The following is a 20,325-nucleotide window of genomic DNA, read 5'->3' as shown; positions in this document are numbered from 1 at the left end:
TATTGGAGTCATGAGACAAAAATGCCGAGAACCGCTCCTCCAGTTTACTGAGGGTACATTTTGTGCTCTAGGTTGGTCAAGTTAATCTTCCTGTCCAGGACAGCTGTGTTTATCTGGGTCTACATTTGTGCTTGTTAGTACGTGCGTGTGTTAGCAGACACCTATCGTAGTTAAACAGGTGGCCGGCAGTGTCACATGTCACCGATTGACTACGCAAAGGTGACAGAGTGCAACCCAACACTTTATCACCATGGTTCCCGTCCCATGAATGCTTCACCCTCCCCTCCACCTCTGCATCTCGGTGCAATTTACATCTTCATAACACGCTGTAATGACTGGTTTTGTTATATGCCTGCCACCCAAGAGTACCTGGAAATCCCTGTAGTTACAAGCCTGGCTTTTTACTTTCCTTTTTTTTTTTTTAGATGATTCAAACATTACATAAGCAAATCACATATGTTAAAGCCACTATGCTCCCAGTTTAATGGAAGAAAAGATCACATCTCTTGAAGAGCTATTCTTGCAGGAATCAGACATGGAATCCCATAATGAGTTGAAATCTCTGGAGGAGTTTAATTTAATTACAGTTATATGTATATCCTGTTGTGAATAAGGATGTAGTTTCATCTATAATCATCTATTACTGTAGTTCTGATGCAAAACGTCTCCACAGAGAGAGCGCAGTGTTTTCCTCGCAGCTGAGGAACAGAGTGTGATGGTCACCTGAACAGTACGTGTTGTTGACTTGACCGAGATAAACCTACGGAATACCCAGAAATTCACGTCGCAACGCTGCTCGTAAATCTTGCTCGGGTTTATGGGAGGCAGATGGCAACATTGTTTGGCGTTGATGTGCTTTGCAGTGTTCACAGCAACTCAAATCAAGTGTTTCTCAAAGGACTAATGCTGCCAGCCCTGCTAAGTATACTCTCCTATTACAAGAAAAAGGAGTGCCATAGGGCCACAGACTATTTGACAATGCGTACGCTGCCAAGCATTTATTCCATTTTGGAAATGTGTTGCCATGCCGCCCAAACATTTCCCATTCTGCGTGTGTACCACTATAGAATAGGAGAGAGAGAGGAAAGTGGGAGAAGGGCAGTTTTACTCAGTGGAAGGACACGTGCTGAGAGAGGAAACACATGCCCCCCTTTTTTATTCTATGAATCCTTTTTCTTTTGTGAGCAAAAGGGTAGCACACACAGGAGACTGCCTGTTGACTTGCTACATACACAGTGATGACTGAGTGCCAAACAATGGGGGGACTGAAATAGACATGTTGTTGCATCGGCTGGTCCACATCCATCCATCACATCAGTCACATCTGGGTCGACTATTGCTGCCTGTGAGTGCTTTCCTCCTGGTGCGAATCCAGAGCGGCTGTTGCTCATGAATCAAGGCGAAAAATCGACCGCGTAGTGAATATGTGCAGAAACTAATGAACACTTCCTGAAAAACAAATGAACGGAGCTGTTCTGTGACAAATATGGCATTCATCTGTCTGTTAGCAAATAATCGCCCTTATGCAACAGCTTCATTTGTAATGCAGCAACTCAAATAACCCTTTGTGCACAGGATTAAATCCCTGGAAAACGCAAAGGCAGAGTAAACAGATCTGTATCAGTGTTCTGTATAAAAACCTTGATTTATAATCTGGCTTCAGGTCAGCTGCCCTGACAGTTTAAATCGCTGAGATTTTTGTTTTTTTACGACTTGACGAGAGTCAGACAGGGTTGAGTCAGGACACTTGAGCTGTAAGCAAACTGAAATCAGGAGGCACAGCTGCAGCCTGCCTGTTTACCTTTGACCTTGAGTAGAAAGGTAGTGGTGGGGGGTTGTCATTTCAGGAGTCTTGCCTTGGTCATGGTTAATAGAGGCTGAATTGGTGCAACTACCACCTGGGGTGATAATGGATGTGAGGTGACCCCGGGTTTGACAGCATCAATCGGTTTAAAGTGAATTGCTTACTAGCATTTGTAAGATAATACTATTTATTATTATAATAAGTTAAATTAAAGTTTAAGTTTTAATGATCATTACAGCCCCCCAGACCCTTTGGAGAAAATTTTAATTTTTTATGGTCTGTATGCGCAGCTGGCTGTCAGACAAGTGGTCAGGGACCGTCTACAAAGTGCAACACCGAAAAGAGAAAAATATTCTTTTGATTTTTTATGGGACAAATATTCAATAACTTCAGTATTATGCAGTGTAGTACCACCAAAATCACTTCACACATCAATGGTCTCTTCCTGACTATACTTATCAAACTAATTAAGACATTTTGATGTTACTACACTTTATAAAAGTGAAGTTATTGAATATTGTTCCCCTTAAAAATTCCCCAAAATTATGCAAAAGCATATTTTTCCAAACTAAGTGTTGTAGTACAACTATGAGGAGACCATTGATGTGTGAAGTAATTTTGATGGTACTACACTGTATAATAGTGAAGTTATGGAATCTTTTTTATAGCATCTCTTTTCGGCGTTGCACTTTGTAGACGGTCCCTGACCAGTCATCTGACAGCCAGCTGCAAGATCAATGTAATGTGTACAGCTTGAAGGTTTGCCTCGTTTTGATTGAAATGAGGTTGTAGCTCGTTGTCTACCTTACTACGGTTAGAAAGAGCCGTTGTTTGTGTTTTAACAACGTTTCTGTTATGAGTTATTGATCCAGGAAGTTTGAATCTGTCAATATCTTTCCAACTTTACTGAAGTACATCATTTAGGGGGGCTCCATGGCATCTTATTTAACTCATTATGTTATTATGTTATGTAAATCCCTTAGGAGTTTCAAAACCTTTTCTGCAGAATTTATGTTTTTTTTCCTTTTTCGCTAATAATAATAAACTAAAAGTGAATACACTGGAGGAACAGGTTTTAATGGGTAAAAAGAAAATAACATTTTCAAAGTCTGCGTTTGTTAACAAAATACTCCAGACAGGACAGACACATGGCAATTATCACAATTTAAGACACAGCAACTAGAACCGTTGACCTTGACCTTTACAACCTGCACCTGCTCCCTGAGGAACTTTGAGCTCTGAGTTGAGGTGAATGACAAAAACAAAAAAAATCACAAATGGGTGCATATGGCAGGATGGGATAGTGATCATAAAGATCCAGAGCTAGCCCTGACCAATTCTGGTGCCCTAGGCAAGATTTTAGCTGGTGAAAGTTTCTTAAACAGTGTTATTTTTGTGTATACAGGACTGACATAGCCTCTTAACCTGCTTATAATATAGCTACCACATTGACTTTGATTTTTAGACAGCCCCTCCCGCCCCCCTTTTTAAGACTCCTTTTTTCTTGTTGTCTTGTTGTATGTTGTTTTTATATATAAAAAAGAATTAAATCTGACCAGAATGCACCAGTAACAGTAACAGTAACACATTGTAAAAGACAAAGTAATATACAGTACATCTTTTAAATGAAATTGTCTTGTTTGAATTGGCCAAAAAATTCTGCATACATGGGCTGCTGCATGCTTTTTCCTCACTATTTGTGTTGTCAGGTGTCTCTGAAATGACTTGCACATTGTGTCTCTGCTCTTATTCTCAGATACCATTTACAAAATCCTTCTTCTGAGAGACTTCAAACAGAGCAGAGGACCTCCTCTGCAGCCATCAAGTAATTCATTACGCAGACCAACACACACAAAGGGCTGCCTCAAACAGCTTCTGTGTACATGACTTGAAATGAACTTGCAGCAGGTAACCTATGGACTATACAGCTCTGTAGCGGTGTGTTGTGTAGATTACACAATCGGAGTAGTGAGAATAATAAATTCTGACGTCCATCAGATCTACTCTACCGCCCTCCAGCTGGGTCCTGTGGGTGCGTACAGGAAAGGCGCCTGCCTTCGGTCACACATCTGTAAACATGGGCAGACGAGGAGGCAGCAGACGCCGATGTTATCACAACAGACATTAGCCGCCGGGCGGACAGCAAATGAACATGAAAATGGTAATTAGGTTCAAATTAAGTCCCTGGATAAACATGTTGGTAGGTTTGTGACTGATCAACAAACACAGCTAGAGGACACTTCAAATGCTCAAAAACAATCTGTACTTTAAAGGGGAATATTAGTACATTTTTAACCATTCAAGAAATTCATGAATGGTCCCCACATTTTTTTAAAAGTCCTTGATGTTTTTTCCCTTTAAAATGTGCAATGTATAACATGTAGCCGCCTGTTCCAAACAAATAGGGGGCAGTGTATCACCTCTACTACTGGGTCTATACAATCCAAATTTCATCAGTCATCAGTTATAATAAATAGTTTGTTTATTGGACTAAATCCAAAGTGGCAGAAATTACAAAACGACCCGCACCTTCATCTCATCTTCCCCGCGTCCAGGAGACTACCCAGCCGGGACGAGAGCGGTATAGCTGGTTAGCATGCTCATTTCAGTAGATATCTCTGCAACACAATACATAAACGTCTTTGACATAACAACACTGTAACTTCACATTCTGTTGATAATGTTAGTTCATTTTTTAAAAATGTTTTAATCTAAAATTCAGGCCATATCTTACACATTGCACCTTTAATGCTACATGTTTCCGTAGATAGTGAGCTTGAATGTCCTTTTAGCCCCTTGTCAAGAGACGGTTTTGGGGAATTTTTCCAGAACAAAGCAATTGTATATTTTGGTTTGCAAATAACAAAAATATCCATCTTTTTATAAACCATTGGTTTCTAGCTACATACTATCGAAAACTTGGGACACAAAGGACGGTCCTAAGAGAAACACATATTACATTTTAAAATCAGATCTAAAATGAGCTGGCAGCCACACACAAATTATGGAATATAATCACGGATGAAATTCTTGGTTCCGCATTTTGAAGAGGAAGCCCATTTTCAATATTGTAAGACTCACAAACTGTTAAAATGTGTCTTGCCAAAATTAATTTCATAATGCAGCTCATCAGATATTTGGCATTATTCTTTGATTGGAACCACATTTCTCTTTTTCCTGTAAAACAATTATAGCAAGTCTCGTATTTTATTCAGCAAAGTGCTCATTAAGCGACTGGAGTTGCGCAATGAATGGATTCAGTATGATGAATGTTTTGTTTCCCAAAATCGGAGGGGAGGAGGAACAAACAGGATCTTGGAATGCCCTCAAATCCTGTGGGAGAAGATATTCTTGATGCGGCTGGTTTCAGTGTTTCAGGTTCCCACCGAGTACTGACAGATTACTAATCTGTGTGAGCCAGTGTTGCTGCTTTGGTGTGGGTCTCTGTCAAGGATAGGCACAGATAGTCCCGTTTGATCTCGCTGGGAAGAGAAAATTAGAGTGCTTAGAAAATCCTTGGTAAAGCATCAGCAGCCTTTATCTCTGTAGACGTAGTACATCGTGTTTGTACTCATTTTACTTTTCTCAGCCAAGCAAAGTCATCCGGACCTATTATTTTCAGGTGCATAGTTGTATTTTGGGCTTCTACTAGAACATGTTTACATGCTTTAATGTTCCAAAAACTTTTTTTTCCTCATACCTGCTGTGCTGTAGCTCTTTTCACTCTGTCTGAAATGCTCTCCAAGCTGCCCCGTTCTCACTCCAAACTCGTCAAATGCCGCTGTTTGGTAGGTGCCCCTTGGCATCGGAAACCGACGCACAGAGACACGCTTTAGCAACAGTATCTGACGAACCGGGCTTTCAACTAACTCCAATGTAAATCCAATTGTGTTATTTGACGGTCGGAGCAAGTGACCTAGTATTAATAGCGTGTCACGTCAGTCTTTAATCACGACTCGTCGGTATCGTCAGCCCCATGAGTTGCTAGTCAGTGAAGTTAACGTCAACCACGACCGTTTCCTAATCCTGACTGGTCTTGACTGAAGTGGTTGTGATGCCTAAACCTAACTTCCTGTGAAAACGGAGGTTTATTTTGAAAGGACACTATGCATGTAACGAGTGTGTATTGACACGCCGTTTCTGGTCCATCCAAAAGTAACGCAAGAGGGGTACCCCGTGCTTCAGTCTCTGATGCCAAGGGGCACTGACCAAGCGATGGCATTGGGAGATGGAGTTGGGAGTGTGAATGTGTTGTCCAAGCCCAGTCTGCTCTGATTGGTCAGCTGGACCACTGTTGTGATTGGTCAACCGAACCAAACTCTTCGGCCTCTGCTCCAGCTCCACTCTAACTAGCTTTGTTTGAGAGCGTGACACATTTGCATAATATCTGCCGTTAGGCATTATTTTGCATAATACCTGCTTAGCTTAGGTATTATGTAAATGTGTTACTTGGTGACATCACCAAGAAGAAGAAAAAGCGAGACTTCAATCAAGGTGTTTCAGGCAGTTCAGGAGCAGTGTTTCTGTGAGGGAGAGTAACTCCCTTTGTTGTGGACTTTGGGCTTTGTAACTTTGCAGACCTTTTACATGCACAAAAAAATATATAACACACTAAAGGAAAGAGAAAAGCACAGAAACACAATAGGTCCTGTTTAAAATCACTTCTTCAGAGAGGGGGAAAGGTTACACCTGTTACTGACAAAGAGAGCGAGCTAGGGAGGCTTACTGTATGTATGCATTCATCCGTCTGCAGTCTTTAACTTTCTTTGTAAAGACTCAACTGTTGTTTCTGTTTCATGTTTTCACTTCCCCTTACATCCTCGGTCTCGATGACGAGCACAAGCAAAGTCGGCCTTTGTGTAGAAGCTCTACAGGATGCAAACAGTGCATGGGTGTCTTTATAATGTACAGTGTGCCATCATAAAGATATGAGTAAATGAGAAAGAGGACAATAGAGCTTTATGGGTAAGCAAAGATGGGGCTGTAGGCCTGCAGGTTTGCATGTCTGTGACAAAAGAGAAAGGCCTCTTCCCATGTTTGTACAGTGTGCGCTTTCCAAGTGTGCGCCCTGGCCGCTTCTGCATTGTTTGTGTACACTCTGTGCATGCCTTCCAGCGATCAAACAATGCGGTCGTCTGTGTAGGAGTCACTCAGTGTACAAGTCGGTTTATGCTCTTCACTCCTGTCTGAGATTTGGACATTTCCTCTTGTTCTGGTTCTTTTTATAGCTCCTCCCTTCCTTTGACCCATAATCAGGGAGATTAAAGGATGGGAGGAGTGTCGGAGGAGGGAGCAGAGATGGGGGGTCTCTTCTTATTTTCTCTTTATTCCGTCACTGAGTTGCCTGATCCGTCCTCTCTGGAGCACGTGGCACGTGGTTTCTTTCCCAAGATTAGGGAGCAAAGTCCATGCAGAGGGGAGGAAGTCGAACCGTCACCGGTGCTCCAATTTATCAGCTTCCCTTTAAGATTTACAGCCGTGCCGTGGTCTACTCCTCTGCACGAGAATCCACAGGCTGCTATGAAGAGTGAGGCACACACACACACACACACACACAGAAATACACAGTGTCATGCATACCACAGGCACTCCATCATGTTGACGTATATATATATGTGTTGTGCACACTTCTCTCTCTGAGAAAAAGAGGAAACAGGGAGAGGATGAGTTGTGAAATATAGGGTAGAGTTGATTGAACCAAGAGAGCAGCAATGTAACACAAACAGCCAAGATTTAAACAACTTCTCTTCTGCAAATTTACAGTGTTACAAGACACTGGCCGCAGTATTTTTGTGTGAGAAAGCCACAAAGCATTTTTCAACCTTTGTCCTTCATCACACACGCTGGATGATTTGTAAGTCGGGGGTAAATACGAGTAAATACATCACAATGTAGTCCACAAAGGCCTTGTAAGGAGTTTGGGTTTGGAAAGCCCCATAGCATGCTATTCATTTTCCCTCTCCTGCGCTCGCCAGCCCACTCCACCCGGCTATTATGGCAGGGTTGCTCTCCAGGGACCCCCAACACAGACGCGAGTTTGGAAACCCCAAGCATGCCTGACCGCCTGCATTTCAGCGAAGAGGAAAAGAGAGGAAGGAAAGGATGAAGAAAAATGAGAGAACAGCCTTGTTCCTGGCTGCATCCTCCTGCAGTCTGTGATTTCCATCCAATGTGAATGTAAACAAACAAGGACATGAAAGAAGAAAACATGGGCAGAGTGGAGAGAAAAACAAGAGGAGGCGAAGGAGGAGAGAAGAAACAGTCAGGAGGCAAAACATATCTTGGCACGAGGCGTGAGATACGAGTCACCAGCTCATTTACTGGTACCACTGCCAGACACTGAGACAAAAAACACATGCAGGCAACAAAAAGCTGGCTTCCAGACACACCGGCACACAGACAGGACCTTCCATGACACACGTCAGTCTAAACCACAGGTCAACAGCTGCAGGACAAAGATTTCTGATCTGGGTCACAAGATAAATCTGGAGACGATTAACAAAATCAGAAGAAACACATTTTGGTAGCACTTTCTATGACACAATGTCTATAATGCATTGTAAACATACTTATAATCATCTTATAGCACTGTATAATCATAGTTATAAGCACTTCATATTGCTTTATAACAATAATCATAACACATTATAAAGCATTTTATAACACTATACTTCAAGTTTATGTTAGGAAGTAAATTTAAGTTCAGTTCAAGGCAAGGCAAGGCAGCTTTATTTGTATAGCACATTTCAGCAACAGGGCAATTCAAAGTGCTTTACATAAACATTCAAGAACATTGCGACAAAGTGCAAAAGAACATAAAGACATGATTAAAACAATAAAACATAAAAACGTTAAATATTAGAAAATAAAAACAAGCTAAAAATAAAAGCTAGGGTAGAAGCTAAAATTGAATATAACACACAAGAGTAAAAGCTCTAGTGCAGTATAAGATCATTATCTGGTTTAATAAAAGGCAGCAGCAAACAGGAAAGTTTTAAGCTTTGATTTAAAAGAACTCAGAGTTGGAGTTGATCCTGCAGGTTTCTGGGAGCTTGTTGCAAATATTTGGTGCATAAAAACTGAACGCTGCTTCTGCATGTTTAGTTGTGACTCTGGGGACACTAAGCAGACCTGATCCAGATGACCTGAGAGGTCTGGATGGTTCATAACATAGCAGAAGATCAGAAATGTATTTTGGCCCTAAACCGTTTAGTGCTTTGTAAACCAGCAGGAGTATTTTGAAATCAATTCTCTGAGAGACAGGGAGCTGGTGTAGAGACCTGTAGATCTGTAGAGAGTTCAAGTATAATCCCAAGTAATAAGTACACTAATATCAATGTATCAGTAGTATACTTGTAAGTATACTACTTGAATACTTCTTCGAACTAAATTGGCCAACTTTTTAGTTTATAAAAGTATACTTTTCAGTATACTTTAAATGTAAGAGTAGTAAACTTTGAGTACACAACTGGTTTACATCCAAATTGTATCTTGTAACTACTAGTTTAATAGATTACACTGCTGGTATACTTGTAAGTTTTCTTTAAGTGAACTTAGAGTACTTAGCCAAATATACTTATATATTTCTGTAAACTTTTCAGTATAAGCCACGTATACTTGGACTTTTCTGTATACTTGCCAAGTACACTAAGACTTGTTTGTGTACTTGTCTGTATAAGCTAAGTATACTTAAGTATAATTTTGTAAGTATATCTCTGATAAGTACATAAAAAGTAAACTGAAAGCATACTCTCTTATTTTAAGTTTAAAAGAAGTATACTAATAGCACACTTGAATACACTTCTTTTTGGTAAGGGAATCTTGAGCTCCAAACCGCTGGGATACATATCTTCCAACGTGGCCGACTCTGACCCTGTCACGAAATCATAAATATCACAAATATAACTAAATTGTAGTTAAACAAAACTACCAATCCTACCTTTAACATTGATTTTCTTTTTTAAATCATAATAAATGTCAAGGAACAATCATGAGGTCAGCTGTTTTCTAGGGATGCCAGCTAAATACATGGGCGTTTGATGAATACTTCTATACCGATAAATCACGCTGTCAGCTTATGACATCAAGGCACTGTGTTATAACAAACTGTTACATAACCTGGTACCATGTGAAAAGGCCCGTGTCCATGGGTGGACCTGTGCAGAGAACAGGACGTCAGGGACAGATTGATTGGGTGTCAGGAGAGCAGGAGGAAGGAGCTTTATGAGCTTTAGGCTCCAGTTTCTTTTTTCAGCATTAGTCACTATTACCTCTTTCTGTTTCCAACTATCTTCTTTCATCATATGTTTACTGATAGGAGCAAGGAAGTTCTCAATGTTGATTGAGTAAAACCTCCCGTGTAAAGTATCTGTGCAGCACAAATCCTCTTCAGCATCAAAGGGAACTTTGTGTTTGTTTCTAAAATTGGTTCACTTTTCACATGAATTGAGCCATAATTAGGTTTTCACATTTTACTCCACAGTCCCAGACCTTCTGCTTGACCTGTGTGGAGTTGTAGAGATTATCAGATTTAGCTTTCCTGTTATCCAATATCCTCCGCTGGGGACGCATGGCAAACATATATTCACCAATCTAAGCCCATATGGAGCCATCGTAACAGCTCTGGGTAGACACAGAGACTCCCTGCAGAAAAAGAGGGAGGTTTCATTCAAAGCAATTTCCTTCTTTCCCTTCATTTTCTTCATTCCATTTTATCTTCCCCTGGTGCATACCATGGAAGCTATAGTGGTGTTTCCAGCTGCCAAAACCGGCCACAAAGTGCTTTAAAATCTGTGTCATATGGCCTTTCTGTGCTTTGCTCTCCCCGCGGCCTCACCACTTAAAAAGACTGCGAGCCACTGTGACATAAAGGCAGAATGTGCTGGATGTTCAACAACAGCGTATACACTTTTTGTTTGGATGTATAAACAGAGTCGATCTGCTTTCTGATCTGTCATTTATCCGTATGTAAATATTTACTTGAAACTTCCTCCTATTCAGAAGATTTCATGTTCAGGACGTGAGGCAAAAATCCCTCCCATGCATCAGATTTTGGAGGGCGGCCAATCATTGAAACGGTTGCTGTGGCAGGTGATCCTATAAGGATGTGAGCTGTCAGAACTGCATATAGGTTGATGTACAGATACAGGCAGCAAAAAATAACTATACAGCACCGGATGGTGACGTTGTGTGTCTCAACTCTTGGAGTATATTTAAAGTTTTTATATCATTCTGCAGATTCCCAGTGGTGTTCCTTCTGTATTTAAATCCGAAAATTCCAATTTTGGTCAAAGTATGTACTGTATGTTTTAGTGTAAAAAAAAAAGCTATTTTCCCAAGCCTAAAAATATATAGCTAAATATAGCATACACTTAAACTGATAATGATTTTTTTAGGTAGCTAAAATACGTTTTTCTTCTGCTCCCCTCCACAGCTGCTTTGCCTTGCCGTCAGACCGCCCTTTCCAACCGGGAGCTGAAGCCGTTATATCGCTCTCATCAAAGCCGCCAGACTACATTCACAAAAACAGTAATTTTACCTCCCAGAACGCGGGAGTATACATACTACCCCACTTAAAAATATCCAAACTAACCCTTTCAGTTATTTCAAATTAGCACAGCTAATGTTGACTCAGCTAGTGCCAGCGTTCACATTATTCATAGCCTTATTGATTAGCTTACTTAGGTAACCTACATTACTGCTTATTGCTAATGGCCGAGTCTGCATTTCAATCTGGAAACTGCGGAAAAGAACGCAGATGGATCCACCCTTTAAGGAAAGAATGACTTCAAACCAGCATTTGTTGATTTTTTTTGGCTAGTTGAGGGCAGTGCAACATGCTGTAAACACAGCATTGATCCCATTTTAAAGTTGTTATGGAGAATGTGTTAGCATGCAGTTGCCTATTTACATGGAGCAACATTAGCATTCAGTTGGAGTTGTGTTTCTGGCTACCTGATGAATCAGGTCCAATATTCACTCTGCTTTTAGCTCCGTTTTTGGTCTCCACCACCAAATCCCAAGGGAAATATCTGTCTCTTTAGCTGCTAAATGCTCCTCTATGTTCTCCAGCTATTTGCTAACTTTGTCTGTTTTCTGCTTGGTGCTAGGAAGGTAGTGTAAAGTGAATTTATCAGAGCATTTTTTTTGCTGAAAACATCTGCCTGCTACAACTGGAAACAAGGTCAAGGAGAGCAGTGATACTGAACTAAGTAAAGTTATAACAAAACAATCAGCTGAAAGACGCTAAAACGCCCGTTGAGTTGAGGCGATCTGCAATGTCGGGGTGATCATTTTTTGTAAGTTCACCAGGACGCCCGACACCTTTCACATTACACAAAGTCATCGAAGCCGTTGTTAATGTAAAAATATTGATTAGTGCAGCTTTGAAGTTGCCGTAGTAAATCCACAATGGATGACAGTGATGGTGGATTTTTTCATTTTCAGTAAGAACGTTTAAATAAACATTGGAGTTTCTGTGTTTTCCTTTGTCAGTTTCTATCTATGATTCGTTAATTGGATGGACTCCAGACTTGTGACACAGCTTGTTTTTGTAGATGAACGTTACTTTCCTTAGACCTGCTGCTAACACTGCACTGTATATTTAGCTTGGAATTACCTGAACACCATCTTGTTACTGGCATAAAGCCCTTTGGATTACTGTAGGTGTTTGTCCAACAGAGAGTGTCAGACAGGGAAAAGCTCTCAGAGCTGACATGGAAATTGTGGGTTTGTGAAAGAGGGAGTGAGCTGACATGCAAAAACAAACAGCACTCTTCCTTCTTTTGTGAAATCCTGAAGGGAGGTTTCCCTATACTGCCAACTTCAAACTGTCATTGGTTGGTCAAAGATCTTATCAAGGATTGTTTTTATGATAAATACAGTACTGATGATGAGGGATTGAAAGTAAACATGTTGAATCACTATTGATCAGAAAAGTTCTTCTACTTTAAACATTTCAGACAGGTCCTTCACCCCTCATCCACAGATTGGTGTAAGGTTTCTGCCTTCCATCTGTCCGGCTGCATGCCTCCCCCGCCCGCCACCCTGGCGCTGTTCCACTAATGGTGGTTGTGTTCAATAAAAATGCACAGAGAAGTCTTTCTAAGTCACACAGTCAAGTAACCTGGTTTGACACATGCAAACTCTGTTAGAGTAACCCAATTAAGCTAATACTTGATCATGAGAAACACAATTAAAATGCCTGACCGTCTCTGATGCTTAAATAAAATACTGAGAAAGTGTAACGGCTGTTGAATATTTGGCAGCATCACTGAGTCTTTTTCAAGCTTTTTTTTGTTGGCAGTCTGTTCTATCTGTGAATATTCTGGTCAGTTTTTGTATTTACTTTTTAATTTTGTGATTGAGTGAGATCCCTGTTTGTAAATCCTGTGACCTCAGATCACTTTGCAACACATTGGTTGGTTACAAAGATGAGGTAGTTGTGTTTCCTTTCAATTGTAAACTGCGAATTTTAAGCAAACTCTTGTAATGTTGCAAATTAGAAATGCAAATGAGGCGCATTTCCATCAACTGGTTTGGAGCGAATAAACTTAGCTACGCAAAGCATAGTTTCGTCAGAAGTTGGCAGTATAGGCTCATAAATCAGAACTTATTTGACAAAGGCGTTTCCATATCCCATTTAGTGCATCAAGTCTTTTGCAAAAACACCTCAAGTCAGTGTAAAATGTTTTTTGGTCAATTGAGGAAGTTTTTTTAATCGAATTTGCTGTTTCCATACAGCTTTTCTAATGCGATACTTAAAAATGTGCATAAAATACATAAATGGAAACACCGCTAGAGAAGCTATATCTGCTCTTTCAATTAGGAAAGGTCACCTTCCCTCTTCATTTACTATTTGCACCTTAAAGAAATAGTTCGACACTCAATCAGGTTTGCTTAGCTTAGCACAAAGACTGGAAAAAGGGGGGAAACAGTTAGCCTAGTTCTGTCCAACAGCAACAAAGTTTTCCCACCAGCACACTAATGAACAGGTTAGGCTATATCTCGTTTGCTTAATCCATACAAACCAACCCCCCAAAGTTTTATGGATGGTTATGTGTCAGGCTATTTCCTGGTCAGTCGAATCTGAGACAAGACCAAGTCCTAAGGGAGTCAAGACCAGGTCAAGACCGAGTCCAGAGCAAATCGAGTCCTGTTCAAGACCAGAGAGTGGTATCGATCTTCTCATCTATCTCTCGAAGCGAATAGGCCTAAGCATATTTCCCAAAACGTTGAACTACTCCTTTAAATTTATGCAGCACACTGGTACTTTAAAGGGCACATCCTTATACATGCCCATGAATACACAGTGCAAACGATGTTTACCACAAGGGGTTATCTGTAATACAGGAAGTGCGTGTGTAATGAAGGAACCCTAATTAAAAGATAAACACACCACACCTCGTACTGTCTTGTCCTGTCAGATCCTGTCTCACTCTGCCTGACTGCTGCCTCTGGGTCAACAGGAGTGGCAGCTGCATATACCTGACTTTTCTAAATCGCTACCAGGCTTAGTTTTTTATTGTCCCAAGAGCATCAAAGCTGATGCAGCACTCCTCTTTGAAGGGAATGCTATATCCATGTGCAAACTGCTATAAGAAAAAACATGAAACTAGGTGTGTTCAATGCACACAATTATATCAGTTTCAGCTTGGAGAAAGATGCACTAACCAACACTCCTTTGGCATACCTATGAACACATCATGATTTGTTAAAGGGCATTTCTTTGATGAAACTATGCATTAGGTCACCTTTACCTGTCACTCCCACACATACCCAATGAAGGGCACACAGACGGAGGCATGTGGAGACACACAGAACGAAAGTGAGAAAGACGGAGCACGGTGTGTTTACTTTATCAGCTCGTCATGGCATGGCCCGAACAAAAGGCCAAAAGGTTTTTTTGGCCAGACAATACTCCTTGCAGGTTATTTCTGGTGCCCCGGCGGTGGAGAAGGATGAAAGATCGACCACAAAGGAAAGAATGTGGTTCCTGTTGTGGTCTTAGGGGGTCATGGGCGAGTAGATGTGGGGGTGGGGTGTCTGCCTTTTCACATTGGGTGGCCCCTGGGGTGCAGGAGTCAAGGTTTGCTGCGGGAGGAGGGGTGAAGGGAGGGGAAAATGGGTGTTTATAGGCAAGAGCTTGAGGGGTCAGAGGCATGAGTTACGTTGTGAGAACAGGACGATACAAAGGATGTCACCTCGGTATAACCCGGCCAAAGATAAGCGCGCTTTAAGGAATGAAGACAGACAAGTTTTCACTGACGTAAGGTTTAAAACTGAAATGGTGATGGAAAGTGGAAATTGCTGAAGTCTTTGACAGCAGCAGCCACTGACATTGAACTTAAGACCTGACAGTTACCCTGAAGGGACATCTTGTCCTCTTGCTAGTACAACAAGACAAATACTGACAGAGGAGACACATGCCATGTAAATCCCTGTGTTAACATTGCCTTCACTACTTGTATTTGTGTACACTACATGAGTATGTGTGCATATGTGCGTAAGCAGCCTGGTCTCCTAAAATTTACCCTAGCCCCATACAATGAAACTGTATTGTCAATTACGTTTTGACGAGTCAATTTATTTTCTCCTGGATCAGGTTTGTTTTTGACATATCACAAATCCGTTTCTAATCATGGTCCACGGAAGTCCGCGCAGGGGGAAGGTCAGGAGGTCAGGTAGAAGGGTGGGTCAAATGAACAAAGGAGAACTTTCACCCAGTTGACTGCTGTGTGTGTCCCATGTGAAACCAAAAGTCAATGTTCACTTATTTTAAAATACATCCATAACTTAAAGGAGCAGTGTCTAGGATTTGGTGGTATCTAGTGATGAGGTTCTCCTGTGCGCAAAGCGTGTATGAGAACTACGATGGCTGACGCGAAAAATGCAAATGTGGCCCTATCTAGAGCCATCTGTTGTAAGAGTTGCTTATGTCATTTGGAGCAGAGTCAGCGCGAAGAGTGTGTGTGTACGTGGGAAGTGAGTGGTGAAGCAAGAGTGAGAGAGTGGCGGCGACGGGAGCGAGTAACGTTATCGACTCAAGCAGGAAAAGTTAACAGTGTTTGGTTTGTCTGTTCTGGGCTACTCCATGAAGAGGACCCGCTCAGTATGTAGATATAAACGGCTCATTCTAAGGCAACGAAAACACAACAATTCTTATTTTCAGGTGATTATACACTAAAGAAAACATACTTATTAATATAATATTCCATTTTTGCCAATAGATCCGTCTAATTGTTACACACTGTTCCTTTAAATAACGTAACAAACATAGCCTACCTATTTTAAGCCAAACCATGATCTTTTAATAAATGTAACCAAGTAGTTTTGTTGCATTTTTGTTTTGTTTTGTTTCAATTTACAACATTAAAGCTAGGGTTTGTAATCTTAAGAAATTAGCAAGACTACACTAGATTTAAAAAATTATCCAACTGAGAAACTCAGCCCAGTTTTGCCAACTCTTTTCCAATGAAAGTAGCTAGCAGCACTAACTCCAAAAGTCCCTAAATCTATCAAGAAAGTTGTCAAGTCGGCAACACTGACAGTCCGTCCCTTCAGGCGTCCCTCCAAAGCCACTCCCCCACAATTTCACAGGCAGAGTACAAGCAGGTAGACAGGCAGGTAGCCTGTCCAATTTCATTTCATTTGGCCCGAATGAAATGACTGGAAGGGCTTATTACAGTCCTATGACAGTCACACAGATACCGGACTTTTTCTTTTTTTGTCAGAGCCTTTGATTCATTGATTGCAGGATATAAAGAGAGTTTCAAGAAATACAACAAGAAATATTTTTGATGAAAATTAGCAACTCTAGCTTTAACCATGTGTTTCAAACTGCAGCCGTAATCCGGGAGAAAATCGAAACGTTGCTGAGAATGCAGTTTAGTTGTATGGGAACATCATTTTGTAGGAGACAGGGTTGGCGTGCGAGACATTATGTCCCTGCTTCTGTGGATGTTTACTGTGTTAATGTCATGTGCTGACACTCCTGCTATATTACACGCAGCTAAGATCCTGTTGTCATATAATATAGGACACCGTGTGAGTGTTTTTCGAGCAGTGTGTGTGCACATGCTCCGCTTTGGGCAGGCCGCCATAACTGCCATCAACAAACGCTGCCACAAAATCTAGTTCTGCCACTGTCTGTCTGTCTGGCTGGCTGTGTTCACTGCAGCCACAGGACTGTCATTATCACAATTGATTCCGATCTTCTCTGCACAAGGAGTTGGGTAGACGCCAACCAAATAACAAAACAATTCAGATGAAATAAAGATTTTAATGGCACGGAAAGCACCGCTCTAAATGGGCACAAAAGATCCTATTCCCTCAGGGAAGTGAGACAGACCGGAGGCCTGTACTACGAAGCAGGATTTGGCGGTTAGCGAGGTAACTTCAGGGTTAACCCTGGGTTTTCCGTCCTACGGAGGTGGTTCACTTCTTACCGGGGTAGATCGCCATGGTAACTGATGCTGAACAGCCAACCTGCTCCGGAGCAGGTTATGTTCCAGATAAGAGATCAACTCGTATAAAAGCACCGCCTACTGACCAATCAGAGCTCGGTGCGGTGATTGTATGATAATATTACACACATATGAAGAATTTTAAGTCAAAATCCAGACTAAAAACAACACAGTTTAAACTGACAAATGCAGGAAGGACAGCTGGATTTATGCAGTGGGTGTTTACCGCTTTGAATTATGTTGTTATATTTATTTTTTTACTTGCTCTTGAATCCGTTTCACATCGCCTGAGAGAGGGGAGGGGGGGGGACATGTCTGTGGACTTGTCCATGTCTGTGATTGGTCATATACTGCAAACACCGGCCCGTTCATGTGAACACGCTCACAGCCAGACTGAGAAACCCTGGGTTTGATTTACCGAGTTGATAACCACCTTCGTAGGACCACTTAGCGTGATCTCGTTTGTTAGGGTTAGTGAAGCCAGATAACGAGAAGATACCCTGAGTATGTTTAACTCGCTTTGTAGTACAGGCCTCTGCATGTATTCAAATATATCATGCCATGCAAATGTTGAGAAGTCTTTTGTGGTGATGATGGTGGCAGAAATCACAAAATCATCATGTTTTCACTTTCTGGGTTTTTGTAACGTCCCTCGCTCTCTCTTTTCTCTACTCCGTGTGGTTGCGTGTGTGCAGTCTAATTGGCAGAGTGGTCTGGGACCCCGTGGCTGCTTGCCTGGAAGGCCGGCACAACAATACAGGAAGCCGGCACTTATCTGAAAGGGATGTGGAGGAGGAGGACACAGCAGACAAGTCGAGAACTGTGCAGGATTTCTCATAAAATGTATTCAAAAGAAGGTAATCTTTGTTCGATTATGAATCTAAAAGGAATGAAAACAATCTGTGTGTGCAGGAGAGGAAAGCGTGTGGGAAACTGAGAGCGAGGCAGCAGCGTGTAAGGTCCCGGGGATGTTTGGAGTTTACACTGACCACCATTTACTGATTCGTTTGTTTGTTTACCTGGTGATGACATGCACGGAGCTTTGCTGATGTGTATCATCCAGAGTGCAACTGAGTCTGTATGACAACTTGGAATACCAAAAGAAATCATTGTATTCTCAATGGCATTTTTTGTGTTCATTTCTCCTTTTCCTGCAACAAAAGTGTAAATTTACACTATATACATTATGTGCATTTGCTCAAGATCAACACAGTACACTTTCCACTGTAAATAAGTTTCAGTGCCGCTTTATTTGTTGTTCAAAAATGTGGGCAGGTGTGCAGTGCTTGGTATTTCCTCAACTGATCTCAACACGGCGGCCGGGTCACAAACTTTCTCATTTTACAGCTAAACAGTACACTACGAGATGTTTCTGAAAACATTTTGTGCGAGAAATAGTCATTCCAGTAACAGAATATTGATTCATATTTAATCAGCGCTGCCTAGTTTGACCGTTTGATCGGAGTTTGCGAGTGACTGACAACTGCTCAGAGAAGGCAAGGCTCAAGCTTGGCTCTGATTGGTTGTTTTCCTCCGGTCTGTGAAATCTTACAGATGCTATAAGGAGCACCGGAGGACACACCGGCACATGATTTTTTTCAGACTACCTGTCTCATACACTACTGTCAAGATAAAGTGACCGTTTTATAAAAATAACTTTTATAATTATATTTGCGCCAATTCTACCCACTGCTGCTTTAACTCTGCTGTTGTGTTATTATTAATGTTGTGCACCACAGGATCCGCTCCAGGTCATGTTGAAAGATGATTAAACAATAATTAAGCAGGCAATACTGGAAATGATTTATAAATCACACTGATGTAACCTTTAACTGTCAGAATAACTTGTTACGCATGTGTTTGTTATGCATCAGATGAATGCTGATCCATGGTTTTACCTTTAGCCCTGGGGAGAATGACATGCTGTCTCAAGCTGGCCAACTTCATTCATTCATTCAACTCTCCCTCCTCAGAAAAGCTCGGTAAACCTGAACTCCACTTAGGCTCCTCTGAGATAAGAAAAACCTGTTGAATTGCTTTATTGTCTTGTGCAACTTCTTGTAGACGAGTCTGGGAAACATCAGCAGACAGATTGATTCTATTGATGTCAGTCTAACCAATGAAATGTAGAAATGTTATGATGGGAAAAACAGTTTTCCTCATTAAGCCCTGCACAAGATTACATTTTGTAAGCGTTACATTCTCCTTCAGTATTTGGATTTCAGCTCTGTTAATGGTTATCTATTTTGCCATTCATTCAGTACCTTGTGTTTCCTGTGTTCCCCTCTCCTCTTGTCTCCATGTCCACAGTTTGTCGTGTGTAGGTGTGTGTGTGTGTGTGTGTCACCTGCCATTCATCATCTCCTCGTCTCTGCAGTATATCTACCCCAGAGCCGATGTTCAGTTCTTCCCTACACAGTTCCCAGTTCCCTTTGAACTGAGCATTTTTACTCCCTATATGCTTTGGAATCTTACTTAATATGGCTGAATAACCTATGCAGTGCACTTCACATGGAACTACTATAGGCGATCGTAACGCACCCAGTGTCGTAAAAAAAAAAAGTAATTTTTCAACTCACAAATTTGCCTTATGGGGCTTTACTCCCCCCTAAAAGAACCCTTAAACAGGGAAAAGGTAATGCAGAAACTGCGATAGATGAGGTGTGTACAGAATACATCAAAATAGCAAAATTACAATATGGAAAATCAGGATTGACAATATCATAGAAAGATTGTGAACCTGACCCACATGACCTCCTCTCCACCATGGAGACCTGGAACACGTTCTCATCCCAACTCGTCACATATTGCCGCTTTGTCACGCCCCTTTGTGTCACTTTATTTCCGGCATCAAAACCACTATAGTTCCCCTTGGCGTCACTTTAGGTTTATGCAACAAAACCAGTATAGATAGGTTTAGGAAAGAACTACATGTTTGGGAATAAAACTACTACGTTGGTACAGTGAAAATGACACTGAACATTGGGGACAAGAACGAACAGCTGATTGTAACGTGACTCACGGGACACGAACAGCGGTCTCCTGGATGAAAGCCTT

At 41.4% G+C, this 20,325-nt stretch overlaps 1 protein-coding gene across 2 annotated transcripts in view; it reads left to right on the top strand.

Annotated features, from left to right (window-relative positions):
* Nucleotides 1-18,871, top strand: part of LOC119495440 (protein FAM53B-like) — a 51,416-nt gene extending 32,545 nt beyond the window's left edge. Inside the window, exons 6-8 of one of the 2 annotated variants that reach the window (XR_005208489.1) lie at nucleotides 3,561-3,712; nucleotides 3,803-3,965; nucleotides 17,964-18,871. The gene's annotated coding sequence lies outside the window, so the exon portion shown is untranslated. Of the gene's footprint in view, nucleotides 1-3,560; nucleotides 3,966-17,963 lie in introns of both variants that reach the window. The other variant, XR_005208488.1, reaches the window with a different exon arrangement.
* Nucleotides 18,872-20,325: the final 1,454 nt, after the last annotated feature.

This window comes from Sebastes umbrosus, chromosome 10, assembly GCF_015220745.1.
Source record: "Sebastes umbrosus isolate fSebUmb1 chromosome 10, fSebUmb1.pri, whole genome shotgun sequence".
Taxonomy (NCBI): Eukaryota; Metazoa; Chordata; class Actinopteri; order Perciformes; family Sebastidae; genus Sebastes; species Sebastes umbrosus.
This window is presented reverse-complemented; position numbering and strand designations above follow the sequence as displayed.